The sequence below is a fragment of the Gallus gallus genome, chromosome 15 (genome assembly GCF_016699485.2).
Source record: "Gallus gallus isolate bGalGal1 chromosome 15, bGalGal1.mat.broiler.GRCg7b, whole genome shotgun sequence".
Classification (NCBI taxonomy): domain Eukaryota; kingdom Metazoa; phylum Chordata; class Aves; order Galliformes; family Phasianidae; genus Gallus; species Gallus gallus.
Window position 1 is genome coordinate 7,976,765 of NC_052546.1, and position 25,952 is coordinate 8,002,716.

At 53.0% G+C, this 25,952-nt stretch overlaps 1 long non-coding RNA gene across 4 annotated transcripts; it reads right to left on the reverse strand.

The window, feature by feature from the left end:
* Positions 1-11,672: 11,672 nt before the first annotated feature.
* On the reverse strand, positions 11,673-25,951 carry LOC121106851. Of its 4 annotated transcripts, none has more exons than XR_006931566.1 (5): positions 25,895-25,951; positions 17,083-17,191; positions 16,863-16,978; positions 14,851-14,954; positions 11,673-13,594 (listed from the first exon to the last, which is right to left on the reverse strand). It is a non-coding gene; the product is annotated as a predicted GPI-anchored protein 58 (long non-coding RNA). The 4 variants fall into 4 exon arrangements; XR_006931568.1 differs by having other exon boundaries at positions 11,705-13,594; positions 18,222-25,951; XR_006931567.1 differs by having other exon boundaries at positions 11,705-13,594; positions 16,863-17,191; positions 25,917-25,951.
* Between the last annotated feature and the right edge of the window lies 1 nt (position 25,952).

Consider the following 25,952-nt stretch of genomic DNA (forward strand, 5'->3'; position numbering starts at 1 on the left):
CGGCAGCCGGCTGCACCAGCACTGCACCGCGCTGCCCCACACAGAGCCTGGCGTGCAGCATGGCTCCGTCTGCAGCAGGCCATCTCCCCAGCGGAGACCAAAGTTCCTCATGCCTCTCTTTTTCAGTCCAAATGTGACCTTGTTTCATAGCCTTGCTTCTGCCTCTTTCTCTTCTGCTCCGTAAGATTCCTCCTTACATAATAATCCAAGTGTTAGGGCTTGCCTACACTTAGAGTTCATTTTGGACTAGGGGACCTATAAATCTGAAAGACAGCAGTTAATTTCTGAGTAGTTCTGGAACCGTTTACCCCAAACCAATTCTTTCTGAGTAACTCAGCTCTGGGCTGCATGTCCCCTCCAATTAGCAGCAGGATCGGTGAGATGGGGTCTGCAAAAAGTGGGTCTATTTTCCCAACTGCTCTCTTGGTCTAAAAGCAGATCATAATCTCTATTTGCAGAGCCTGCCTCACTTAAATCCTCACACTGTCACCGCCGAAATGTTGCTGCAGAGACCTCGGAATTCCCCGAGCATTTGATTTCAAGGGGTTATTTCACAGGTAAGGAATGCAGCCCTCTGCCTCCATCGCACATCTCCTTCCCCCACCAGGGGCCGGCCAGCCGCTCTCCTTGCCAGGCTGCGGTCCTGCTGAGGGGCTCAGTGCCACCCGCAGCTCCTAGGAAGCCTCACCCAGGCACTGCACGCAGCCCTTCCATCCCTGCCCCACACCGCAGTGCGCCGATCGCCACCCGGAGATGCCTACAGAGCCTCCCAGCTACACGTCTGCGCTTGGAGTGCCCCAATTACTGCGTGCATGGGCAGATCTGGGCAGTGCTATGGGTGTACCTGCATTCGCGTTATCTGGGTTAGCAGCGAGCGGCACAGGATGGGAGCTCGGGGAATTGGGCAAACTATTCAAAGCAAAAGAAAGCGTCTGATGAATTAGCCAATGTTTGTGTTTGTGGATGGTCCCCAAAAAAAAAGCAACAAAACCTCCAGTGCTTACCAGCGCGTTTGTTACTCAAAATTACTCCATGAATCACTTCTGACTGAGTACATATTGCAGTTTCTCATGTCCTGTTTGTGTTTTTATCTTTGAGACCTGGCTGGCCCTAATTTTGCTTGTGCTGAGTGGTTGAGTTCAGTCTTCCAAGTCCATACAGAGCATCACTCTTTCATCCTGTGAAGTTTTGTGCAAACAGAACTTGCAACCAACCAAACCAAACCAAGCAAGCTGCCGCCATTAAAAGTAATTCACAGATTCCTCGTGAGCAAATGGGCACATTTCTGCAGTACTCACTGCTGGCTCCTCCAAGGGACCACAAAGCAGTGCTGTCGGAGGTGACGCTCGGCGGCACACAGTGCAGCTCTATAGCTGATGTTTTCTCATCAGAGATGGGAAAGGGAGGAATTAAGAAGCGAAGTGTCCAAGCGGAGGAGCAGCAGATGGCTGGATGTGACTACACGGGAAGCAAAGGCAGCGCTACAGAGCGCAGTTTCATCTTTCAAGCCTTGTGCTCCCAAGATCTACATGCCATTTCTTGGATGTGGTTTGCCCTGAGGGCAATCTCAACAGCTGTGAAGTTTCGACAGATGAACAGCGTAGTTTTCAATAAATTTCACAAAGCAACTAAATGATTTTAACTCATTCGTGTATGTCCACTTTTGGTATTAAGGTTCTTCCTAATGCGAATCCATTAATGTCACAAGTGTTTCCCACCTGAACCCCAGCACCTGGCTGCTGGAGCACATCTGACCACTAGCAAGATCGCTCTGCTCCCCGTTCTTGGAGAGCTTTTCCCCATCAAAAGAGGCTTCTCTCAGCCACACCCATGCATTCTGAGAGGTGCAAGTCCATTTCTGCATTTATCTGTCCCACCTAATGCCCCTGTGAGCTGCTTGTAGAGAAAGGCACCACACATGGAAGATGGATTCATTTTCCCTGAGAGAAAATGAACTGCTGACTGGTGAACACCTTACCTTGTAGGAGGGATTCCCCTCATCCCTTGATGTGGAAAGAGGGGGCATGTATTGAACCCAGTCAAAGAAGGGCCTGTGTGTCCCAAAAACCATCAGTTAGTCCTGGTGAAGTGACCTCTTCCAAAACATCTCCAGCATACACTCAGATCATGAGGACAACAGTGTGAGCAATGTAAATTTACTGCTAAGTACAAGGCAAGATGGCAAACCTGAGACCTGTTTTGTTTCCTTCAACGCAGCAGAGAACCCACAAGCATACAACAAAATAGTCACAGCATGTTTGATTTGTGTGTAGCTAAAGGAGCTGAGTAATAAGGCTGCAGTGTGCTGCCCTTTATCCTGATGGGATCTGCCAGGCTGTTCCATGGAGTCTAAAGCAGCAAGCTCACACCCTTGCAGGGGATACCACTGCTGTGCAGCCCTGGAGCGAGCTCACGCCTTTACAGGGCTCTGTGTTTTACCTGCACTGTCCCAGCGATGGGCCTGGGGCTTGGCATTTCCTCCTCATCCAATTGTCTGCCCAGAGGCCACTCTCCTCTGTTGTGCTCCCTGGTTGGTCTCACTTCCCTCCTCTGTCCTGCAGACACAGCAGACATCTCCAGAGAGCTGCTCCCGGCAGTTTTCCCAAGCAGAGAGCTGCTTACGTCTGCTTACGGCTCATGGCTGCTGGGGGCTTACGGCTCAGAGCAGTCTGAGCAAAACAACACACAAGTGAATATGGCAGTGAAGGTGGGGGCTGTGTCTCAGGCAGAGGCATCTGTGACCTCTAAGGAGGCTGTTAGCACCAACTCATGAACAGCTACTGCTTTGAACTACAGTATTACTTTAACAGGCTACCTCCCCCAGATACCCCTGTTCCCAAGCAAGGATATAATGCCTATACGGCAGCCTGGAAGACCCTGAGCAATGGTGCAGCCTCTCTGCAAGCAGTTCACAACCACCTGTGATTCAGGGCCCTTTGTTTCAGCTCTCCAAAATATCTCATGGGTTTCAATCACCCCATTGTTCTCCTCTGCCCTACTGACTGTCCAGCCCTGCAGCTCCCAACATCTGTTCTCAGATGGAAATTGCTTTGCTTTGCTTTTCTGTCCTCTGTAGAAGCAGTTGACGCGTGTCTTCTCTCCACGTGGAAGGCTAATAGCCCCTGCAAATGCACAGGGAACCCCGGTTCTGCACTGGTTTGTGGTTGCTTCTGCTGAAATGCTCTTTCAGCTGCAGCCTCCACCACAGAGCGCTGAGATCAAAGCAGAGGACATCCATGTGCTCCTCCATTGGAACACTACATGCTTTTTGTCTGGCTTCAGCTTACTGCAGGCAAAAGCACAGGCTGAGGAGATGCCTGAGTGATGTGGAGGGGCAGGAGGGTCTCAGTGGCAGGGAGGCTGCGTGGGAGAGAGGCGCTGGGGGAGAAGTACCTGCTGGTTCAGTGCCGTTTGCTGAGGAGAGAGTGAGGGGGGGACCAGGAGTTTGGCTGCCCTGAGCAGAAACGTGCATGAAGAACACCTCAACCCACACCCTGAATTCCACAGCTCAGTGCCGGGGACAGGAGAGGGAGGAAGGACAGGATGGGACATTTCCAGCAGACCCACAGCATGTTCATAACAGCCCTGTCCCAGCAGTCCTGGCTGCCTCCCTCCCCCAGTGCCTTCACATCTCATATTGCATTTTATTAATGCAATCCCCCTTAGGCTAGAGGGAATTGTATCCCAGGAGACATTCCAATCTCAGCTCCGCTTTGGAGGGGATCAGAGAGAGGCAAGGGTGGGAGGTGTTTCACCAGGACGTTTCATTGCAGAAAAACTGGCAGATTGAACATGCTGCAAGACAGCACTAGCAACCTCCTTATCAGACACCAAGCCGCGGGCTGCAGCCAACTGCTCTGTGCTCCTGCTCTGGCTCACTGCCTCCCAAGGACCGCTTGTTTCTGTTGTGTCCACACTGTGGGCTTAAAGCTTTACACCTGGGCTAGGGGCTGCTCACAGGGTGTGGGGTTTGCCCTTTTGCTCAGAGATGAACACAGCTGTGCATGCAGGCAGATCCATGCTGCCACAGGGTCCTGGCCAGGGCAGCATCCTTCTCCTATACAGCGTGTGCCACAACCACCAGCTCCTCACCATGCTTGCCCTCATTGCTAGCCAGGGCTGACACCTCTCACCAGAAATGGGAGCAGGCTCCCAGGCATCTGGCTCCCAAGGTGAATTGTGTTATGCACTGAAGCGTCTGCCAGGAAAACACCAGCAGACGAAATTCCGTCTCAGGCCAAGAGACATAAAGACGGATGTGTTTTCCTTGCCCAGCTTATCCTGTGGGCAGTGCTTCTCACCATAGCCCCGTGCTGTTTGTGTGCGCCCCTGGCACAGACCAGGAGCTAATTAACAACAAACACCGTGGCCTGGAGCCCACTGGTGCCCACAAAGCCACAGTGGAGCAGAGAGCTGCTTGCTGGGGGCAAATCCCAGAGCTGGATGCAGTTGCAGTGGGGCTGTGGCCTTAACTCAAGTTAAGGTTGGTGAAGTTCGAATGAAAGTCTGTCAAAAACAAATGCAGAGTAAGTAGTAGTGGCCCATGTATAACTTTCTGGCCTAACCAAAACTTTCTAGAAATTCATACCAAGGCTGTTGTATTAGCCTGGTTAAGGAGAGATCTGGGGAAAAAAAATTTAAACCACTTTATTTTGGAACTCTCCAGAGGCATGGTTTGGATCCAGGACAACTTGCACAATTCAAGTCACCTCATTAAAAATTAAAAAGAGCTTTGAAGCAAAGCGCCTCGCCAACCAACAGAAATGTTCACATATTTTACTTGAGATGTTACTTTACTTTTCTGTTTCTGATTCCAAGTCCTCCTACTGCTCCCTCCCCACGGCCCTGCACTGGGCTGCCAGCTGAGGAGCAGCACCTGGTAACTCAACGTCTGTCCAAGAGGGAAATCCTCCCCAGCCCTGGCGTTTCCAAGGGCAGTTCACCACATATGCCCTCCAGCCCTGTTTGCACCTACCAGCACCTGCACAAACATCCACTTTGGCTGCCCGGGAAAAAACATGACACCAGGGTCAAAGCAAAAGAGAACCTCTGAAAAATGAGAGGGTCAGAGCAGTGAGATGGTGATGCTTTCCCATGTATTACCCACGGAGCAGTGGTGATGGAGACAATTCATGAGGCCATCACCTACTGAGGGAATAGGAAAGATATCAGAGGAACCAAAAGGCTTTCTCTGTCCTGGGGTGCTGGCTTCAGAACCCTCCTCCAGCTGCTCACAGCAATGCCCCAGAGGTGCAGTGCTCCTGCTGACTTTGCAGGGACCCTGAGGCCAGGCTCTCAGCCCCACAGAACACAGCTGTGAAAGTCACACCAGGGAGGTGGCAGGAAACAAAAGGACTTTGGACAGACAGGCCTAATCCATTTAAATTCAGTTTATCTCTCACCTCCCCCTTCCCCTTCTCTCAGAGACCTCTTCTCTCTCCTGCTCTCAGTCCAAAGTGCCACAGCAGTGTCTCACTGCCGTTTCACGCTGAAATGGCCCACTGACAGATAGTTATGCTCTTAGCTGTTCACAACAGAGAGAAATCAGAACTGCTGTATCCTTCATCTTGCACACTGTTAGCACTGGCTGGTGCTTCCTTGCAAGGCTCATGTCATAATTAGCACCAAAGGAACAAGATGGTCTCGCACTATGACCCTGCAAATTGTCCCCCAAATCCAGCTAGATAGGGATTATCCAGAGAGCTGGGAAAAATGAGTGGGGGAGGCTGGCTGCAAGCAAAAGGGCAGGGAATCCCCCATGCTCACTGTTTCTGAGGCCACAGAGCTCATCATACATATGACACAGCTGATCCCTGCCTCACAAACATCCCTACCATTCTCATCCCTGCTGGCAGCTCTGGCTGGCCAACAGCTCCTGGTCCGAGCCCCATCACTACTCAGGCATCAAGGAACAAAGTATGTGGCCCAGCCTCTGCTCACAGACCAGCAGGCACTGAGGCAGCTGTTGAGCAAGAAGATCCATGCATGGGGATGCTGCAGTCAGTGATTGGTGGGACCTCCCAGTCATGAAGGTTCCTATGGATCTCCTGCAGCCACCACAAGCTCCCTGATCCCCAAAGGTTGCTCCAGCCCAGCAGGAGCTTCAGGAAAGCAAGCAGGTTGCACCTGCACTGAAGTGTCAGCCTGTTGGTGTTCCGGGGTTGGGGTGGAAGCCCTATGCTCTGAATCCTCTGTACATTCAGCAAGCTGCACACTCATGTAAGGATGAGGGCTGCACAGGCAGACTGACTGCAAGAGCTCCTAGCAGAGCAGTGTTAGCAGAAAGGGCTTGTGCTGGCTGCACGTAGGGCTGTCAGCAGAAGGTGAGCACACAGGCTCCCAACCCACTCAGTGGGCCATCTTCCCGCTGCTGAACATGTCCCTGCTCTGCTGGAAAATGCTTGGAATCCCAAACACACCATGCACTTTCTTCTGTGCTCAGTGTCTTGGCAGGAACCGCTGTTCTCACGCATGGTCCCATCTCTGTAAGGCCTGTGTTTCCCAGAACACCCCCTTCCCAAGTCTCCCTTTTTTAAGAAGAGCCAAGCTGCCTGTCGCTGCCTCGCAGGCTGCTCCCACGCCTCTCCCTGCTTCCCCAGGGCACCAACAGACTCCCCTGGCATGGGCTGAAGGCCCTGAGCTCCCAGAGACACCAGCCATTCAAATGAAAGACACCAAAGAAAAGCAAAACAAAGGCAGGAAAGCTTTCCTTGCTGGAACCCAGCTGTCTGACTCAAAGCAAGGCAAGAAAGTAAGAACTGCTGTTTGTTCCAGAGCAGCAGAGTGTACACTCCATAGCATGCAGCCTGAGCCCAGCAAGCACATTTCCCTGCTTCTTCCCTCTGGCTGCTCCCACAGGTGTGGCTTCTGGGATACCTCTACTACACAACTCCAACAAGGGACAGCTCCTGCCAGCCCCAGTGCTCGCAGCGGGAGCCACGGTGGGGCCCAAGCTGTGACCAGGTGTGGAGCTCTACAGCTCTACACATTAGATCTGTGCAGGGTCAGGTCAGGACATCGCTCTCGACTGCCTGGCACACAGTGCTCGGTGGGCTTTTGCTTTTCTGCCTCACCTCCCTTTGCTCAGCATTGCAGTGTTGTCCAAGCAAGGCCACCACCAGGCTCATTCTTCTTGCATCTGCTTATCGTACTCAGTATTTACACCCTAAATATGGTTTCCATAAAGTAAAATATGAACAATTCATCACAGGCAAATAAAACAGTCATTCAGCCTGGGATGTTAGGAAGCTTTACCCACTCCCCATGCACCAGCACAGGCAGCTGGAGATCAAAGTCTCCTTATTTGCATACATTTCTTGAACCAATTTGCAGTTAAACTCTGCTGAGGGGATGCTGACACAGTGCAGGGCCTCTTCCCCACAGGAACCAAGAAACCAGAGCTGTGCACTGCCTGCCTCCATCTCCAGGCTGAGCGGATGGAGGCTTTGGCATCCCCAAAATGAAGGTTTAGCCTTCCTTCCCCTTCCTCAGCATCCTGCCCAGGGAAAGCCTTCCTGAGGGTGGTGAGTGCAGGGCCAGACACACACAGCGGCTCCCGCAGAGCCCCACAGATGCAAAGCAGTGATGCAAGCACATTTCTTTCATTAAATCCAGAGATCAGATCTTCCCTGTGAGCACCAAAAGGTCCAGGTGCGCAGAGGATGGTTTTCGTCCTGGGGAGGGGAATTGGAAAACACCTTCACTGCTCTCCCACTTGCTCCCCTCATCCCAGGCATTGGTCCTTTTCTGAATTGTCACAGATGACAGCAAAATATCGGACCCATTCCTTCTACCCTGCTTTGGGGCAGCAACAAGAGCTTTTGCAGCACCACAAAGCACGCACTGGGTAGAGAATGGTGAACGCTTGTGGGATTACAGCACCACTTTTCAACCCAACTCCCAAGCTTGCCACGCAGAGCAGTCCCAGCTTGGAACACCATCCCAGTGAGAGCAGAAACCAGCTCCGGGACTGGAAGGAAGCGCTTGCAGCGCGTGTGCAACTTGCAGCCAGGTGCTGCCTCACTGTACATGCAGACGGCCGGAGGCGAAACAACATCGTCAGCCCGAGGGCAGCAGCGCACAGCCCCGCACCTCCTTTTCTTCCCCTTCTCCCTCGTCCTCCTCCTCCTCTCTCCGCTCCGGCCGGGGCTGCAGCCTCCGGCGGCCCCGCGCCGTTCGGCCGCGGCTCCCGGCGCCTCACTCCCTCCCTCCCTCCCTCCCACGGGGGCATGAAGCCCGGGGGGGCCGGGGAGCGGCGGGGCGGCCCCGTTCCCGGGCGGCTCCGCCCGCGATACCGACGGGCCGCATCCCCTCGGCCCGCAAGGCTGTAACCCGACGAGGGGAGAACAAAAGGCAGGAGCGGCGGCGGCGGCGGGCGAGAGGGAGGGAGGAAGGGAGGCGCGGGGGGAGGGCAGGCGGCCGCGGGGGGATAAAAGGCGCTGCGGGACCCCCCCCCGCCCCATGTCCGAGCCCGCCCGCCCCGGCCGCTCCTCGCCGCCCGGCATGGCCCGCCCGCCGCTGCCCGCCGCCGCGCTGCTCGCCGCCGCCCTGCTGCACTGCGCGCCCGCCGCGCCCGCCCGCCGCCACAAGCCGGTGAGTGGGGACGGGCACGGCCCCCGGGCGGGCACCGGGACAAAGAGGGTTTGCGAGAGGATCCCCCGCCTTAAAGGCATCGGAGCCGGCCGTTCCGCGTGAGAGCGAGGAGACGGGATAACCGCAGGAGAGGGGCGAGCAGGCGGCAGGGGCCGTCGGGTCCCGGCACCTGGGATGCGGCTGCGACGCTCTGCCGGGGAGCGGCGACGGGAGGCACCGGGAGCGGCTCGTGCTGGGAGCGCGCCTCGTTGGCTCCTTAGCGCGTGTGCTTCACCGCTGTGCATAAAGCAACGGCAGAGCGAATGCCCGGTAGCAGCCCGCGGGGATTAGTTCAGGGTCTGCCGATGGTTTTATTATCAGCTCTGTCATCTGAGCACTTTCTAACTTGGCTGCTAAGTATGCTGTGGGCTGGGACTTGGCACCGAGCAGCCTCGGCCCCCGAAGCGCTCGTATTATTCCAAACCGAATGTCACCGCTCTTGGCTCAGCCGTGCCTCTGAGGAAGGTGAGGCCGGGCGTTCCCGCAGCGCCGCAGCTCTCACCCACAGCTGGCTGCCGCGCGGGGCGGGCGTGCAGGCCGGCTCCGGAGAGGCGGAGCGCACAGCCGGCGGTGCTGCTTCGTGCGGGGCCGCTCGCCGTGCTGGGGGCCGCACGCAGGCTGCGATGCTGCCGCTCCCGAAGGGACCTGAGCGGGCTCTGGTCCTGCTGCCAGCAAGGAGCCGCGAGGTTCCCAGGGGACGGGAAAGCCAGTCATCCTCCAAACGTGGGTCCGGTCCTCGCACCGTTCGCGTTCTTCCCACGGTGCGTGCAGCTGCTGGCCGGCTGCGGGGGTTGGCCGTACCCCCAGCTGGTAGCCGGCTGCCCCGAGACTGTTTCCTCCTCAGCCTGGGCCAGCGCTCTGCATCCTGAGCGCTCATACTTTTGTCTTGGCTGGAGTAACTCCACGTGATGCCCCTACAAATATGTTTTGCTAAGGAACAGCTTGTGCTGGTGTGTTTGATCAGCCACGTGGAGCTCAGGGTTGTAAATCAACATTTCATTCAGTCTTTGCAGAGAGAGTGGCTGTGCTGCTTTGGGGGTTGCAATGGACAGATGTTTTTCCATCCTTTCAGATAGAAAGGATCATCCCAAACAGATTTCCTTTCAGGTACATGTTCCTTATCTGGTGTTAAGGCTCCTGAAGGGCATTCTGGTGCCTCCAAGTACAGCCAGCATCACAGTGGTTGCTCTCGGCAAGTAAGATGACAGCAGTGTGCCTCATCCCAACTCCCAGTGCCCCTGCTGGGGTACGCTGCAGGGTGGAGCAGTGACTGCAGGGAAGAGGACTGCACGGTTGACAGTAGCCTACACATGAATTTCTGGCCTCACCCCTTCTCTGCCCTCTCTTGTAAGAGCTCTGCCATGCCATCACATGCTCTCCTGGCTAATTTTAGTCCTTCCGCACGAAGAGATGTTTCCCCATGTCTAACTGCAGCTGTTTTCCTTCCTGTGCACCTTGTGCTGTCGGGTGATGAATGAGAAGGGAGCCAAAGGGCTGAGCTGGGAAAGGAGGCTCGCTCCTCTGAGACAGAAGATGATTACTTCCTCAGGCTGTGCCAGTAAGAGGGGTGGGCGAGGGCTGCACTGCCAACGTCCCATGCCCAGACTGGGGCTGCTGGGTGCTTCAGCACCAAGTGACAACAGCCATAGTTGGGAAGGGAGGGGAATAAAGGGTTAAAATTCATTTTAAGGCTGGGCTTAAGAAGCTGCAGTCTTTGTAGCAAGCTTTGTAGCTCTCCTTCACTTTTACCTTAATGCCTAAAGAAAGAGAAAACTGAGAGTAAAACGCGGGCTGTGTCTGGTGCCCACAGTAAAACTTGAGAACAAAAGAGCTGCAGTCTTTGGGCAGTGCACGGGCGCGTGCTGAATTCCTGCATTGCTTTTGGCTCCCCTGGGAATTCAAAGTCACTCCGTTTGCTGGGAAACTCTCTGTGGAAAAGCAATGGCACTTCCCAGCTGCCAGCACCGTCACCCGGGAGCTGCACGCTGCAGCTGTGCCCTGAAGCTAACAGTCCTGGGATCCCTGCACTGCTCTCCTGCAGCCCCCAGCTCTGCGGGCGGGGAGCGGAGCTGGCGAGGCAGCTCCTGCAGGAAGGGTTTGATTTGCACTGTTTGGTTTGGCTATTTAAATACTGCAATGAGTGCTGGGGTAATTTTAGGCATGTTTATCCTCTGCTCTGGGAGAGACTCGAGCCACATGTAAGCAGTTATTCTCCAGTGGGCCTGTTGTGTTTGTGCTTTCACATGCAACACACACACACCCTGCAGTGTGGCAAATGGGGTGCAGCTGACAAAGCAGGCTGGAAAGGGAGAAAAGGGCAGAGGGGAAAGAAACACTCTGTGAAGACCCCACGCTGCAGCATACACTCACTTTTACTCCTCTGTGTGCAGCCTGCCCTGGCGCACAGCTCAGAGGGGCTCACAGAAGCAGGGTGAAGGTGTTGTTCCAAAAGGGGCTTCTATGGAAAACTTTTCATGCTGAGTCTGCTTGTAGCTGTCCTCCTTGCAGTGGGATTTAGGTAGCAGAGAGGCATCACAATCTCACACCATTTCACTTAAGAGGCTCTGAAAATTCATGGAGGGAGAAAGCCCACTGGATATCTCCAGCAGATCAAGCAGGGGGACAGTACTCGTCCTGTGGGTTTGGAGATCCCTGTGTGCATTCCCTGAGGGCAGAACATCCCCCATAGCTCTGCAGAGGGCTGCACTGTGCCTGGTGGCTGTACCAGTGGGAGATGTCCTGGCTGTTGTCCCGGGGTTGAGCACCATTTGCTCATCGCTCACCTCAGCTTGCATGTAAATACCCAGTGAACAAAAAAATTTCAGCCCTCCCTCCTCTGGCTGGAGAGTACTGCATCCTAGATTGGTTTCTTGTCTTCAAGGGGATTTCTAGGTCATCATCCTAAGGACTCTTGAAACCTTTCACTGTCCTGGCATTCTGGGGCTTGTTTGCTTTGTAAGTACTGCTGCTTCTGGCAAACTGTTGCTTGGGTGACAGCAGCAGCATGGCTGCAGTACTAATGATGGACCAGACTCACAAACTGTCATGTAATTAAAGTATCTGATAACAAAAATAGTCCTCCAGTGTTTATTCATTTGCTTTCTCTTGTTACATCAGAGCCTGGGCCTTTTCATTCTGACTGTGGGCATAAACATTTGCAGTCTATAATGTTTCATGTTCCACGTTGCTTAGGAAAAATAAACATTTTCCTTCTTTCATTGCCAACAACAACTATCACCAAATAATCCGGAAACAAACCGTCAGGGCACAGGAGGTCATGCTTGGTGGTGCTGTGAAGTATGGGAGTGAGCAGAGAGGAACCTCCAACTGTGTGAAGGCCAGGAACTGCGGCACCTCCCATTTGGCCTCGTTTGGCCAAAGTTTGGCCTTGTCCTTTGCATTCCCTCTGCTCTGTGTGCAGTAGGACAGGGCTGCAGCCCAGCTTGAAGGAGCCAGTCCTGTTATAGATGTGTTTGGTGTAAGTAAGGAATTCAATGGGGCTGGGAGGGAGCCTTGTTCAGGGAGAAGGATCAATAGTCTGTTGGCTTTGCTTGCACGTTTCTTCTACAGAGTTTCCATTAACTGTGCCTTCTGACCAGCAGCACAAAAAAAAAATGTTTCTGCTGTGGACTTTCAGCTACAGCATTCACACCTTTGTGACCACCCAGTGCTGCACTTATGGTCTGCTTCCACTTTCTACTCCAGAGTGGGGTGACCTCGGTTTCACTGCTAACTAGCAGCTGTAGGTGCAATTCCAATCCAACCCCTGCAGATCCATGCTGGGATGAGAAGCAGGCTGGTCAAAATACTGGGCACAGTACTCTGTGCCTGAGGAAACCAGCGCTGATGTCAGGTGAGAGCATCACCAAGAGTCTGTTCAGGGGTGCAGAGCCACTGAGGGGGCACAGCTGCCTGGCAGCAGACAGAAAAGACATGCTGGAATTGTCGTACACGAGAGCCACGGGAGAAAGCATATCTGCTCTTCTTCTCCACACAGTGAGCTAAGGGAAGGAGTGCTCCAAGGTGCAGACTCATGCATGGGAGGAGGATAACTGTAGTAGCCAAAGGGGCAGCAAATACTGGGGCCATGGCAAATACTCTGAGTAACAAGAAGAAAACAAGGAGAAATAGAAAAGCAGCAGAAGGGACAGGGAGGTGGGGAGAAAGCCCATCTACTCATCCCAAAGCAGAAGAGAAAACAGCCCTCAGCCACAGGGGAAGTATCCAAGACGGATGGAATTCATGCTGTAGCTTGTCCAGTCCCTCCCATCTGACAGGGAGGGGGGTCTCCTTTCATGTCTGTGCTGTAGGAGTCAGCAGAAGCCCAGCCGTGGAGGTAATTAGGTGCATGACAGAAAAGACAAGTTTAAGTTCAGGGCAGGCAGCAGAGGATGGAAGAGGAGAGCACTGGAGTTGTCTGTACCAGGCAGCGGCCCTGCTCTTGAGGTTTTTTATACATCCATTGTAGCTGTGCTGCTCTGGCTGCTTCTCTTTCTGGGGGACGAGTGCTGCCCAACACAATGAGGTTAAAGATGCTCCTGGCTCCTCGGGATGGCTGGGACACTTCCTGGGAAGTTTGGCTGATGTTCATCTGGCCCCAGCAGAGCCAGAGAGATGTATGTTGTGTCACAGAATTTGAGTACTGAGACAGCTGGAAGGAACCGAGTGGGCAGTCAGCACCTCCATGGTGGTTTCTGCTCTCCCATGGGATCTGTCCGTTTCCTCCAGTTCCCCCTCAGCCTTTTGGTCACAAGAATGTCAGGAAGAGATACTTTCTCTGCACAGTCCTCTTTGTGTACAGTTTTGTTCCTCTGCTCTTCTCTGCTCTGGGTTTCAGGCCTGGCAGCCTCTCTGCACTTGTAGAAATTTTGCTGCTCAGTCTCCATCGCAAAGCCTTGGCTTCTTCCCCAGCAGAAAGCTGCCTGTTCCTGTGTACATTCAGCATCCCTGACTGTGGGTTATCCTGTGAAGGACAGCACAAGGGGCTGCAGACTGATGTAGGCTCAGAGGCAGCATATGCATGGGAGGGTTCTCACGGGCTAGGGATCAGCTGTCACTGGGGAGAGCTGGCAGGCTCAGTCCTCTGCAGCCCTCAGCTCCCCCAGGCTGGCAGGAGAGAACTGCTGGAGGGTGAGGCAGGCTCTCTCACGCTGTCTGGTTTTCCATCTTCCCTGCAGGTGTGGTTCTTGTGCTCTGACCTAGCTCTGCATTTGGCTGTTCTGAATGTCCTTCCTGGCTTGCAAAGACCTATGCTTTTGGTCTTCAGTAATCCTTTCCCCTCTGCTGGCAAGATGGGAGGAGTGGGGATGCCCTCATGGTTACCCTACAGCCATTGCCTTCCTAAGCCCTTCTCCACATGTTTGTCCTTGCTTCAGCAGCAGCACAGCTCTAAGCAAATCCCTCATCATACAGTTGGGGCATACCACAGCTCAAGAAAGCAAAGCAGGAGCTCCCTGAAATTTCCATACATATCCCAGAGATGGGTGGTTTCAGCACAGGGTGGAAGAGATTCAACCTTAAGTGACAGGATGTGTTATCTAAGACTTGGGAAGTGACTGCAGTGAGGTGTGTCCAGTCAAGGAGGCTGAAATCTCCAGCCTGATACGTCTCTTGAGCATTGTTTGGAAAGTGGTTTCTACCCGTCACATTTCCCCTTGCTGGCTGTGCCTGCAGTGGCATTTTCCAGCCCTTTCCTGCCATCATGCTAATGTCAGTGTAGTGACGGCAGAGAGAGACTCTGTGCCCTACCACTGTTTGTGCAGGGGTGCAGCAAGTGCAGGGACAGCAGGGCAGGTCTAATGTCCTGCTTCCACCCAAGGGACCTGCTGGTGTCCCCTCCCAAGCCCAGTCAGGCTCGGTCATGGCAGCGGGCAGGCAAGTAGAGCAGGGAGGGTCCTGCTTAAGGTAATATTGGGTCTGGATGGCTGAAAGCTGGAGTTTGTGCCAGCAACCTCAAGTTAAGAAAACAGTAGAGACAAAACCTGCCTGTCCTCAGCCCCTGCACATAGGTTCCTTCTTGCCCTCAAGAAGGAAAAAGAGGAAAATTCTTCCTCTCTGCCTCTCCTCAGACATTGATAATCTCCATTTTATGCCAGTGTTCCTAGCAATAAGCCAACGACTGACTTTTCCTCCACTTGTCAGGCCTACAGCAGTTTGGGTAGATCTTGTTATCACAGCCAAGACAGAAAGCCCACCTTTAGTTTCAGCCCACTTGCCTACCTGGGTAGCTCCCGTCCCAGTTCCACAATGAGGGCTTTCCCTGGAGTCCATCTTCACTCCTCCTCCCCTTGTGCCTTGGAGTGGCTGCCTGGTGCCTCCTGGCCCTGGGGATGCAGACACATTCATCACCCCATGGTAGCAGAGTGCTCCTGAGCAGTGCATGCAGCGTGGGAAGCCAAGAACCTTTCAGGCTGGGCTTTGGTGAAATGCATCAGCAGACACAGCTGCCGTTATGTGCTTGGCAGAGGGTCTTACTGGGGCTGAGAACAAAGTATTGGCCAGGACACAATCCTTATGTGGTCCTCCTGCCAGCTGTCCTTCTCAGACATTAGCTGCCTAGGAAGGCAGGACGCCAGGCCACTCTTAGAGAGCTCAGCTCAGAAAAACAGGTATCTTGCACTTGGCAGGGCTCCAGCATTCGGTGGGAGCAGGCTGGTGCAGCCTCCCCTTGGACTGGCCTGCTCATGAACCCTCCTTTCACTAAAGGATTAGATGGATTCCCCATGCAATGGCTGGTGTGTTGAGTGGGCTTTGTTGTGCAAGACATAAAATGGCTTTCTTTGCACTTGTTAGTTGTGTGTGAAAGTGCAGCGGGATGCCAGGATGGGGTTGATGCAGAGGCTGGTTTCTAAGGCAAAGGCTGGCAGATGCCAAGCTCCAATCTGGCTGACTGGTGGGGAGGACAAACCAGCACCGTGAAGTAGTGACAGACATATGAAGAGCTGGACACCTGAACTGCACCTTGTGCAACCTCTCTGGCTCCTGTGCCCATCCATGCTTCACTCCGAGGCACGGGGCAGTCTCAGAGTCAAAGCCAAGTAGCGGAATTAATGCCAAGGGCTTCACACTTCATTCCTGCCCGCATGAATGGGCTCATTGTAGGGGAACAGAGGGACGGCAGCACGCGGATTACACGGCGTTGTGGCAGTGCTGGCATTGCGCCAGCCCGACCCTTGAGTCCTTAGGCAGGCAGAAGGAAAGCTGGCCTGAAAGAAGGCAGCTCTCTGCAAGGGAAGGAAGAGACCCCTAAATATGACTCAAGCCCCGTGGGACGGAGCCTGCCTGCTCAAGCAGATGCATCACTGCTGCATCTCAAGCCCTCCTGGTGCTCAAGCACATTTAAATCTGGCTGCACAGAATGAGGCAAAAAGGGCTGCATTTGGACCTAGGGCTCACACAGCATAGTTATATGGGAATCAAGTACCCTCTTACCCCTACAATGCCTCAAGCACCCTCTCACCCTACATGCCTCACAGCAGATTGGGGATTAAGCTTGACTCACGTATCACGGTGGTCCTGTGCCCCATAATCCTGCTGATAGTTGGAAAACCAATGGAAATCAGCTAATTAGCACTAATTAAAGCTTCCAAGAGGAACCATGCTTTTCTAATTAAGCGTGAGAGAGTGGAGTGACCTTACTGCAAGCTGATCCACAGGCATAGTGAGACAAGGGGAGATGGTCCTGTCCTTCCCTCTCTCACACAGTGACAGGGACTGCAGGAACAGTCACTGCTGCTCTGCACTGGGCTCTGTCACCCTCCAGATCCATGTATCCTGCTCTCCAGCTTAGGCAGTCCCTGAGCCATGCCAGGGGTCTGCTTATCACACTACAGCACCACAGGAGGGAGAACAGGGAGCACAACCACGTGCTGGGGACTAAAGGCTTCCCCTGTTCACATCACCCACATCACCACTATCAGGGCAAGGAGGGAAAACAAGCCAAAAGGATGTGGTGAAAAGAGATGTGGAGATTTTACTCCCTCTCTAGTGATTTGTTTCACGTTTGGAGGGTCTGGTTCTCATCCACAGTTTGCAAAAGCATTTCATGGTGGCCAGCTGTCAAGGAAATGTGGACCAAAAGTAGGTGGGTGCTTAGGGGATGCCATGCAATTAGATTTTGTTCACAGGTGTGGCCTGGCCTGGGAGCAAGAACCCAGGGAACTGAGGATGGCTGTGGGAAGCAGGACGTGCCTTAGCAGCCAGGGAAGAGGCCAGGGAGAGGTGGAACTCACCTCTGCAGATGTGCTGTTTGTAGATGTCCATCCGTCCATCAAGACCTCTCATATCCCAGACACAGAAGTGACAGCTTTGCTTTTCTCTTTCAGGACATGTCTCGAAAACATCACACCTGGAAGGAGCAGAGTCCCTGGCTTTCATCTCTGGTGGGCACTGGTGTGCCTGCCAAGGGCTTCCCCATGGGTGCAGATGAGCAGGCAGCACGCTGGAACCCACCCCGTTGTGGTGTGCCGGACCTCCCGGTGCTGCCGGATGGCCAGAACGGGCGCAACCGGCAGAAACGCTTCGTCCTTTCCGGGGGACGCTGGGACAAGACTGATCTCACCTACAAGTAAGAGAGATGTGAAATGAGAGTAAGATTGAATGGCTTCTCCCTCCCTAAAACTCTCCATCTGATGTCCTCTGACTGCGGCATGCTGTGACGTGCTCATACAAGCAGGAGGGCAGCCCTGAGCTGGGTATAGCCAGCTTGGCAGGGCAGCCACACACCAAACTGCCTGTAGGATTGCACCCAGCAGCTCTCCATCCCTTCATGCACATGTTCCTGTAAATGCAGCTGCTCACTCCCCCATCCAAACACCTTCTGCACAGCCACCCCTTGGCCTGTCCACAGCAGCACCCCAGTGCATGCCTTTGCTTCCCCATATCAAACCCCAATATACACTGAGCTGTGCCTCTGCCACCAGCACACTCCTGCTGTGCTTTTGCTCCCCACAGCCATCATTCCATGGGCTGACCTCACAGTTTGTTTTAAAAAGTCAGTTTTATGCTGCTGCTATTGATGCTCCCATAAACATGATTCTGGTGTCAAGTTTTGCCCAAACCAGCCCACACATTCTCAACTGCAGATCTGCTGATCAGGTTTAAGGGAAGGTTGTGTTGTATCCCCAGTTACCCATAAGGTATGAGTGCTGAAGTGAGCACACTTGTATGGACTTCAACAGCACGTAAATAATCTTTTGTTTAACTGAGTGCAGGAGATTGTTCCTCACAGTGTTAGGAGGCTACAGATGAAAGAAAGGCTTCTTCCATTTTTCACTTTGGTCAACAGTGTTAAAGGAGGAAACACAGCTGAGATGAGCACACACCAGCACTGTTAATGGAGGAGAAAGCAAGCTCCCTTTGCAGCAGACCTGACACTCTGATTACATGGCAGAGGGCAGAAGAGGCAGCAGCTGCTCTGAGCAAACCCAGATTTTCAGGGTCAAAAAGTGCAGAGATTGAGGAGCTGAAATCACATCACACCACTCCCAGACACCTCTGTGGGGATGGGCTCAAAGGGGACAGAGCTGGGAAATGCTGCAGCCCTTCACTCCAGAAAAACACAGCTCTGCAAAGCTCTCCAGAGAGCTCACCTCTGGACCCAGTAGCCTGAGGGTTTCAGCACTGATGGAATTTGTCTGCTGCAGTGTTGCATGGAAGAGGGTGCTGGAGTGGAGCTTCTCTGGATTGGAGATGCTCTGATGCCAAGAGGGAGTGGCTGATGCTCTTTTCCCCTGGTGTCTTTTGCCTTTCAGAATTATCAGATTCCCATGGCAACTTGTAAAATCCAAGGTGAGAAGGACCATCGAGGAGGCTCTGAAAGTCTGGAGCGATGTGACACCGCTGACCTTCACTGAGGTTCAGGAGGGCCGGGCTGACATTGTCATTGATTTCACAAGGTGAGTACAGTGGGCAGCAACACAGTGCTCTCAGATGGAGCAGCAGCACTGTGTATGAGATCCCAGGCCTGCAGCTGAGCTGCCAGCACAGCGCAGGCACTGACACGGAGGCTCGTATTTCAGCTCTCAGACTTGGGCATGTTTTTGGTTCTTCTGTCAGATGTGGGCCGCTTAATGTAAATGCAACTGTTCCACGCTGGCTGTGCACAGCACCGTTACTAATCCATCATTAACTTTCTGCATATATTTACACTTCTCTGCCCACAGGCTGTTTTCCTAAGTGTTTGTTTTGACGTTCCATCTTCAGGTCCTCCATCCTGTCCCCTGACAGAACAATGCAACCGTCTGCCTGAAGACAAATATAGTTTCCTCATTAAATGAATTTTGGCTCTTGGCCTGAAATTAATGGCTGGCAAAACATGCACGGGAGCAAAGACTTCCCTCTGTGGCCTGTTTGCACAAAACTGAGAACGGCAGTGGAGACTGTCCAAGCAGGGATGCGATTTGTGTTCTGTGTATTTGCCTGTGCCACCCTCAGCTCCCTAAAGCGGTCACATCTCATGGGTTTCCTTCAGTTGCCAACAGTGGGCGCAGCTTGAGTGAGGACCTGAGGATTTGGCTGGCTTCCTCACAGGCTGCCCCTCCACATCCCCCTGCCATTCAGCTGGGTTGACTTGATTCTGGCTCTCCTTAATTCTTTAGGTTCCATCTTCAGCTTTGTCTTGAGAAAACCATAAAACTCCCCTGGGCCTGGCGTGACGGGGCTCTGCTTACTCAGTGCTCCAGCACAGAACCAGGTTGGCATCAACCTGTAGGGCTCCAAGCAGTCAATCATGGGATGGGCTTTGGTGGGAAGGAGAGCTGCTGTCTCCTCATGGTGACTCTCCACTTTTGGCTGTGCGATGCCAAGCACCTGAGCCACATGGTCGTTTGTCTGATGTGCACTGTGGTTTCCCTCCAGGTACTGGCATGGTGACAATTTGCCCTTTGATGGGCCCGGAGGGATCCTGGCACACGCATTCTTCCCCAAGACGCATCGGGAAGGAGATGTCCATTTTGACTATGATGAGACCTGGACGATCGGGAACAACCTGGGTATGGTACTGTTTAAGGGAGCTGTGGTGTGCCAGGTGCTTGTCAGCATACTTAGAGATTATTTAATTATGCTTTGAGCTGGGCCCCTATAAAACCGATATGCAACCACCATTCTTGGGGGATGTACTGTCACTTCCTGCCACTTAGAAGCCTGCTGGACTTTTTGTCCTCTTCCAGCCACAGCAAAGCCTATACCCGGCACCAGGACCCTGGATTCCCAGGGCAGACACAGGCTCACACACTGGGTGACACACCACGTGGCTTCCAAAGGACAGCATAGCAATCAGGCCTCAGATTCAGTCCTGCATGCCCTTAGAGTATTTTCCCTTTGAACAAGTCCATAAAGGGAAGCTACCCAGGCTCCAGCTCTGTCCCTGTGGCCTGGGAATGCTCTGACCATAAACAATGCCACTGCAAGTCAAGACTTTTTTTTCTTTGCTAATAATAGATCTGAGCTGGTAGCTCACTGCTCAGGCATTTGGGGCCCGGTGTCACAGTATCCATGTGATACCACAGTACCACTTGGGACCATCTGAACTAGTGCCCAAAGCATCCATTTCCGCAAGAGCCACCATAACTAGTGCAGGGGCAAAGACACAATCACAAAGCCTGAGTTAAATCTCTGCCCCTCTGAGGTTTTCTGGATATTTTGTCCACATCAACGTCAGGGCTCAGATGGGCCCCCCTCAAGTCTGACTCTGTCAGGTGAACACCAGGTTGACTCCGTGGGGGACAGGACTGTCACGTCTCCAACTTGGTCCATGCCACCCTGATACAAGAAACTCAGCACCAGGTCTTGCTGCTGAAACCTTTCTGCTGCTCAGGGACAGGTGGGTTCTGCCACTTTGCACCTCCCCTTGGGGCTGCACGTGCTGAAGAATTTCCTACATTCTCTCCTAGACAGTGTTGGAGGCAAACCAGAACTGTCAAAACAGATGCCAGTTCCCATCAGAATCCAGCTCTGTTCCATGGCCTTTTCCCCCCCTCTGCCTTCCATAAATAAATGTTATAGAAGGTCTTTGCAGCTAATTGCTATTTAATATGCCAAAAAGAGCTTTATGATATAAACATGGTTTAATCCTTGCCTCAGCTCTCAGACACAGGAAAATCCTTAGCCTCATTATATACATGGCAGAGCAGAGGGGGTAAGGTGACTCGGGGTCAGCCCAGAGCCGTGCAGGGAGCACGACTGCATGCAGAGGACCTTCTGTGAGGGACAGCGAAGCACCCAGCACAGCTCTTGCAGACGTGCTGTCCTTCACCTCCCCAGAGAATCTGACAGTAGTGCTGCAGATCTGCCAACACTGGAAAGCATCGAGTGAGCCTCGGAAAGCCTGCCAAGCTAAACACAAGCATCTGAAAGTTTGTAATAAATCACTGACACAGAGATCCTGCTTTGTCAGCTGAGCTAGGTGTGTTGATTTAACTGTGTCAGTGCTGCAAAAATTCATCCTTTCTATGTGTGGCTGACCAGCAGGGGAAGACCAGGGCTCACCTTCCCCTCCACCCTTCCCAGGCGCCCTTCCAGCTGCATCCCCATCCCGGTGCTGAGCAGTGACCTGCTCCCCTTGGCCAGCAGGGAAATTCCGCTCGGAGCAGTGAGACCAGCTGACTCACATCCCTGCCTTTCTCATCACCTGGGCTGCAGCTCGGAGGATTTCTGGCTGAAGGCAAGTGAAGGAATACGCTGAGACTTGTCAACAAACAGCCTCTGCTCACAAGCTTTGCTGCTTAATGTTTCTCTTACAGACTTCCCTAAAATGTATCGACTTCAAAAAGGATCTATTGGAAGCTAAATAACATCTGCCAGCCAAGCAACATTTTTGTTTACTGAAATGCACTTCTATTTACTCATATAGACTCTGTCAGATCACGTATTCCCAAAATGCAATCTCCCATACAACTGCTCGAGCATGGTGAAGAAGGGCAGGTCTTGACATTGGAGGAATTCTTATGCGTTTATCTTTCAATGCCCTCCTCCTGCCACAGTCCATACACAGCAATAAATGAGCTCCCTCTGCTGTCTGCGTGGCAGCCACCACTCGCAGGCTGCATCCCCAGGAGTCCCCACTGACACCAGGAGCTGCCACAGCAGACATGATACTCTACCTGCTACATTACAGCCGTAGCTAACAACTGTTGCAAGCTTGGGTGAACAAAAAACAGCCTTTCCACCCAATCACCTTCTTCTATAGGCCAGGTTTCCTTCTTTATGCAAAGTTCTCCCTCCGTAAGTACGTGGAAAACCCTCATCTTTCTGATAGCTGATGAGCACAGAACTCCGTGGAGACATTATTATAGATTACCAACATGCCCAGGCTAATACCTGAGCATATGAATTCACTCACAGTGCACTGGAATCAATGGATCCCTTAATTATACCCTTTGATTCTTTAAAAACCACACACACACAACGTATAGAGCTATACAGGAAAACATACAGGAACAATCTGGAAGCTAGATTTCTATTGCTGCATGTCAGACTCCTAGAGCATACCTCAATGCATTGTCAGGAGCTGACAATCAGCAATGAACCTAATAGGACAGCGTCTCCTCTCTGTGAGTAAAGCCTGCCCATCTCACACAAACAGGCACAAGTGTCTCCTGTCTTGTCCCTTTGCAGGCACTGACCTCCTCCAGGTGGCTGCTCATGAGTTTGGCCACGTGCTGGGCCTGCAGCATACAACTGTCTCCAAGTCACTGATGTCTCCTTTCTACATCTTCCGCTACCCGCTGAGCCTGAGTGAGGATGACAAGCAAGGTATCCAGTACCTCTATGGGAAACCCAAACTGGATCCTGACCCAACCCCAACGCAGCCAGCAGAGCTGCCCCAGCCAGACCTTGAAACAAATGAGATCACCAACACGGAGGTAAGTGAACAGTTTGTCTGTGTCTCCTTTAACACTGTGGCTTGTTCTCAGCTGCTGGGACTGCCCACACCATGGGGCCAGCAGCAGGCTTGCGCATGGTTTGATGCCTGTTTTCCTCCCACACCACTGAGCCCAGTTGTAGGGTAACGTCCTGGACATGGGGATGTCTCATCAGCTGAACCCAGCCTGGGTAAGGGCAGCTCTCATGGGTCCCAGCCCCTGACCAGGCCATGCTTTGGCAGGCTGTGCAGCCCGATGCCTGCGAGACAGCTTTTGACGCCGCAGCCACCATCCGAGGAGAGCTGTTCTTCTTCACATCTCGCTACGTGTGGCGGCTCCGAGCTGGAAAGCTGCAGGCTGGCTACCCAGCTCTGGCCTCACGTCACTGGCAGGGAATCCCAAGCTCTGTCGATGCCACCTTCGAGGACCCTCTGGGCAATATCTGGTTTTTCCAAGGTAAGAGCTGGACTGGGATCAGACGGCTCAGAAGTGAATCTTCTCTACAGAGTATTCAGGACACAACAAGTTCCTGGGGAGGAGAAGCCCTTAGGATACACTCAGTAAATCACGATCCTTGCTGTTTATTTATTTCTCTGTTTAAGTATTTTAGCAGATATCAAGGGGGGAAGAGAGAAGAAAGGGTCACTTTCACTTTAGATACAGCCAAGATATGCCATTCTCCTCTGGAACACAATTGTTTTGAGCTTCTCCCCTGGCCCTGCTGCTGGCAGAGGAGGAAGGAAACACTTGAAACATCTCCCTTGGGGATGAAAACAGGAGAAAAAGGGCAGAGTTATTGCTGTCCACAGTCACTGAGTTTTGCTAGCATCCCAGAACTGTGAGCCCACAAAGAAGGGAGACTTTGTGCAGAGCCAGGCAACCTCCAGCCACCACAGGGATTCAACGTCAGTCACCACAGTGGGGCGAGACCTTCTCCTGGACAACTCTGGAGCTTAAGACCAGCAAGGACTCCTGTTTCAGCTCCATTGTTTTCCCTAATGCTCTTTCCAAGTGTGTATTTAATAGCAGGGACACAGAACTATGTAACTATGTCCAACTGCCCTGAGTGTGCATGCCCCATCTGTGCACTATGAGACCAAGCACCAGAAACCACACCAAGCAGTTCTGCAGGCAGCTTTACCACATAAACAGATGGCTTAGCACCTCACCTGCAGATGAGATTTACAGTGTGAAAACTGGCAGGCTCCCACCATGAATTAAAATGAGATAAGGGGAAAGTATTACATGCCAGAGGGCAATTACACAAAATTCCCATTTTAATCTAAACTGGAAATACGTTCCCAGTCTCTGTTTCAGCTTGGCAACAAGAAATTGGGTTCTGTAGCTTGCTTCTCTACAGCCACATGTCCCCCTTATGCCTGTGCATGCCTACGTATGACCTCCTCCGGATAAGCTGGCAGGGTAGGGGCTGATCTCTGGACCCTATCCCACGCACAGATGTGGCACACAAGGAACGTGCTCCCCTAAACCAGTGCATAACCCATTTTGCTTCTCTGCACCCACCTGGCAGCCCCAGGCCTCACCACAGAGAATCAGCCTTTGTCTTGTCAAACTCTACAGCTTTGTGGATTTCTTTACCAACAATGGGTTCTACTCCTTTTTCAGCATAACCAGGGCAAACTCAAAGCTCAGGGCTGATTCAACTGCCCGAATGCATCCTTGAAAACTACAGGCAACTCCATCTGACTGGAGCAGCTAGAGAAAAACATCCTTTCAAATCCACACAGGCCTCTCCAACACCACAACCATGAGCCTGTGAGAGGCCAGGAAAGGCAGCCTGGCAGCTAGCACGTAGAGCTAAATCTTGTATTATAACTTCCACAAATACAGAAGAGACAGCTGCTAGGAGTCCTCCCAATCCCACCACTGACAATTCTGGGTTGAACTGAGGGGAGAATTGAATTCCTTACCCCCTTGGTGGGCATTCATAAACAGCTTTCCCTGGGAGCTCTGCCCAGGCATCAGCTCCAGTCTGCAATTCAATGCCAAGTTATCTGACATCTGAGAACCTCTGAACCTGTGTCTCTCCTTTTCCATCTCCTCACTAGATTCTCAGTACTGGATTTATGACGGCGAGAGACGAGTCTCTGGTCCCACCCCAACTGTGGAGCTGGGCCTCCCTGCTTCTCCTGTGCAGGCAGCTCTGGTGTGGGGGGCAGAGAAGAACAAGATCTACATCTTCAGTGGAGGCAACTACTGGCGCTTCAACCCTCATACACGCCAGGTGGACAACGTCTACCCCCGGACCATGGCTGACTGGCGTGGTGTCCCACAGGAGATTGATGCTGCTTTTCAGGATGAGTTGGGTCAGTACCAGTGGGGACGGGGCCTGATCTGGGGCATGCACTCAGGGTGATGCTGCTTCCCACCAGAAAGACTTAGACATCTGGTAGCAGTGGACACTTCCCAGCCATAGTGCATGCCATACAGCTCATAGAGATTGAGACAGGTCCCTCCAGTGGGTAGGGAACTGAGGATTCTTTCATGAAAGTATGGAGTTTTTTAAGCATTAATTAGAACAATCAACATTTAAGGATCTGATAAGAGAAAACTTAAAACTTCTGGTAAATGAACGGTCTCAGAGCCCTACCCAGCTGTCACCTCTCCCAACAATGACAGCAATGAGCACAGCAGCTCTGCCCACAGTTCAGCCTAGGCAGCTGTGCTGAACAAACTGGCTGCTTTCAGCACTACCCAGGGCTGAAAGCTGAGCGAAGGCTATCTCACCTGCTCCTCCCTCTCTCCTCCACAGGCTTTGCCTATTTCCTGAGAGGCCGAGACTACTGGAAGTTCGACCCTGTCCAGGTGAAGGTGCTGGAGGGTTACCCACGCCAGATCAGCCAGGACTTCTTCAGCTGCACACCTTCCTCCAACTCCTTCCGATGAAGGAGCGTTCCCCACTTTTCCCTTCCATCCCTGACCTCCAGCAGCCACAGAGGGCTTTCAGTCCTGGCTCCTTTCAGGCACACAGTCTGACACAACAGACGTCTGTCGCAACAAGTGACAAAGTTTGCTCCTCTCCTGTTCCAGCAGCAGCCCCAGCTTCGGTCACTATCAATACAAAAGCACCTGCCACACTCTTTACAGACCTGAGCACCCGCTAACGCGGCCAGGCTCTTCCAGCGATAGCATCCCAAAAGCCATCAGGCCCGCCTGGAACGGGAACACCCCCCCCCCCCCCACAACACCGACCCGACGCCCTCCGCGCTGTGAGGCCGCAGCCCCTCAGCCAGCCCAGCCCACCCCCCTCGGCTCTCAGTGCTGGACACTGCCCCTCCGCACCGCGCTCCCGGGGACGGAACCAGACCCGCGGGAGTCAACGTTTGTACGACGCGTATAAACCCTTTTTATATATACTGTGTATATACGTATCGATGTACCAATAAAGCGCCTCTTTTCTACCTGCCGCCCGCCTCCCCTCAGCGCCGCCGCCGCGCG